This window comes from Leopardus geoffroyi, chromosome X (assembly GCF_018350155.1).
Source record: "Leopardus geoffroyi isolate Oge1 chromosome X, O.geoffroyi_Oge1_pat1.0, whole genome shotgun sequence".
NCBI classification, from domain to species: Eukaryota; Metazoa; Chordata; class Mammalia; order Carnivora; family Felidae; genus Leopardus; species Leopardus geoffroyi.
The window spans coordinates 60,082,675-60,085,495 of NC_059343.1; the positions used below are offsets into that span (position 1 = coordinate 60,082,675).

At 34.2% G+C, this 2,821-nt stretch overlaps 1 pseudogene; it reads left to right on the forward strand.

Moving 5' to 3' along the window:
* Positions 1-1,730: 1,730 nt before the first annotated feature.
* On the forward strand, positions 1,731-2,156 carry LOC123595026 (annotated as a pseudogene).
* Positions 2,157-2,821: the final 665 nt, after the last annotated feature.

Below are 2,821 nucleotides of genomic sequence, written 5' to 3' on the forward strand. Positions count from 1 at the left end.
ATGAGCACTGAGTAATGTATAGAATCGTTGAATTACTATGTTGTGCACTTGAAACAAATATAACACTATATGTTCACTATACTGGAATTAAAACTTAAAAACCTAATAAAAAGAAAAAAGAAAAAGCAAGTATCACTTTAAAACTAAAAAGAGAGACAAAAAGATAAAATCTCAAATCAATAAATTAACTTAAATCAGAACTGAAACTGGGGACATAACTATTAACCTTTCAGAAATAGAAAAGATTATAAGAGAATACCAGGCACCATTATATACCAACACATTAGACCTCAAATCAGTAACTTAACACATTAGACCTCAAATCAATAACTTAAATTTATACCTTAAGGAACTATAAAAAAGAAAGTAAATTAAACCAAAGGTTGAAGAAAGGAAATATTAGAGAGTAAATAAATAAAATACAGGATGAAAAAAAAAATTAACGAAACTAAAATATCAATAAAATTGACAAACCTTTATCTCACCTAACAGAGAGAGAGAGAGAAGAGTAAAATAACTAAAATAAAAATGAAAGTGGGGACATTACTACCAACCTAACAAATAAAAATGATTATTAAAAAATAACGTAAACAATGGTAGGCCAACAAATTAGATAACATAAATAAAATGGTCCAACTTCTAGAAACACACAAATTAACAAAACTGACTCAACAAGTAATAGGAAATCTGATCAGACCTATAAAAAGTAATAAAATTGCTACGATATGTTGACTATTTTAAATAATACTGCAATAAACATAGGGGTGAAAAACTCTTTTTGAATTAGTGTTTTCATTTTCTTTGAGTGAATACTCAAAGTGGAAATACTGAATCATATATTTTTATTTTATTTTTTATTTTTTTAGGAACCTCCATACTGTCTTTGAGTGTCTGCACCAGCTTACATTCTCACCAACAGCGCATGAGGGTTTCCTTTTCTCCACATCCTCACCAACACTTATTCCTTGTCTTTTTGATACTAGCCATTCTGACTGCTGTGAGATTGTATCTCACTGTGGTTTTAATTTGCATTTTCCTGATTATGATTGAACATCTTTTCATGTGTCTGATGGACATCTATATGTCATCTTTAGAAACATGTCTATTCACGTCCACTGCCAATGTTTTTTGATTGTTTAGGTTTTTTTTTTGATGTTGAGTTGTATAAGTTCTTTATATATTTTAAATATTAACCCCTTATTAGATATATAATTTGCAAATATCTTCTCCCATTCAGTATGTTGTGTTTTGTTTTGTTGATGGTTTCCTTTGCTGTGCAAAAGCTTTTTATTTTGGTGTAGTCCCAATAGTTTAATTTTGTTTTTGTTTCCCCTGCTGAGGAGACATACACATATAAATATGTTGCTAAGGCTGATGTCTGAGAGATTACTGATTATATTTTTGGAGTTTTATGGTTTCACATTTAGATCTTTAATGTATCAATCAATAGATGACTAGATAAAAAAGATGTTATATACACACACACACACACACACACACACACACCACAATGGAATATTAGCCATAAAAAAGAATGAAATCTTGCCATTTGTGACAACATGGATGGACCTAGAGGGTATTAGACTAAGTGAAATAAGCCAGACAAAGACAAATATCATAGGACTTCATTAATATGTAGAATCTTAAAAAACAAAACAACTGAGCAAACAAACACACAAAAAAAACTCAAATGTAGAGAACAAACCGGTTGTTGCCGGAGTGGGGGGGTCTAAATGTTAAGGCAGCACACTCCCAGTGAGAATAGGGAGGAGGAGGAGAGTACAAGGATAGGCCCAGGAGCAATGGTGCCCAAAGAGGAACAAGCAGTAAAAAATCTCAACATGTAAAATGCCAACCAGGAAAATGAAAAAAGGGTGAAAAGAAGCAAGTTGCTAATTAAGGACATCCCATAGCCCTCCCTTTGGAAGCTGGTGAATATTGTGTGCCTAAAGTAAATTGTAAGTGGTTCCATGTTAGCCCCTGATTCAGAGGCTTAGAGAGCCACAGGCAAGGAGAGAGAATATGGAAAGGGTTGGGGAGGAGGTGAGACAGTTGATGGAAAAGCTGAGGGAAAAGCAATTCAACATAGTCTGCGGGCAGTTAGCACTGACTCTCCTAACTATAACCATCATGATGAGTTTTGCATTATGCCTTGAATCCTAAATTCAATTCAGTCCTTGAGTTCTCTGAAGTTAATAGGAAGATACACCTACTTCCTAAACTTACATGTTCTCAATGTACATTGGTTGTAACCCTTTTGGTGTTACATGTCTCTTGTGGGTCTCCTATTACCAGCTTCTAATTGAATGTTGGATTTTGACCCAATTTGTAAGATTTTGTTAGCAGGGGAGTTTTACCCTATTGAATGGCAAGAAGCTCATTATACATTGTGAATTTAATAAAGCAGTTTAAAAGGTGAAAAGAAAAGAAAAGAAAAGAAAAGACTTTCTAACTCATTCTATCAGAACAGTACTACCCTGATACCAAAGCCAGCAACAACACCACAAGGAAAAAAAAAATTACAAACAAATATCCCTTCTGAGTATAGATACGAAATGCTTCAGCAAGTTCCAACATAGTAATTCCAACAGGATATTAAAAAGAATTACACACAGGGGCACCTGGGTGGCTCAGTCAAAGCGTCTGACTTCAGCTCAGGTCATGATCTCACAGTTCATGAGTTCAAGCACCACATCAAGTTCTGCACTGATAGTGCAGAGCCTGCTCGGGATTCTCTCTCTCTCCCTCTCTCTGCCCCCCCCCCATTCACACCCTCTCCTTCTCAAAAATAAATAAACTTAAAAATATAATTACACTCAAT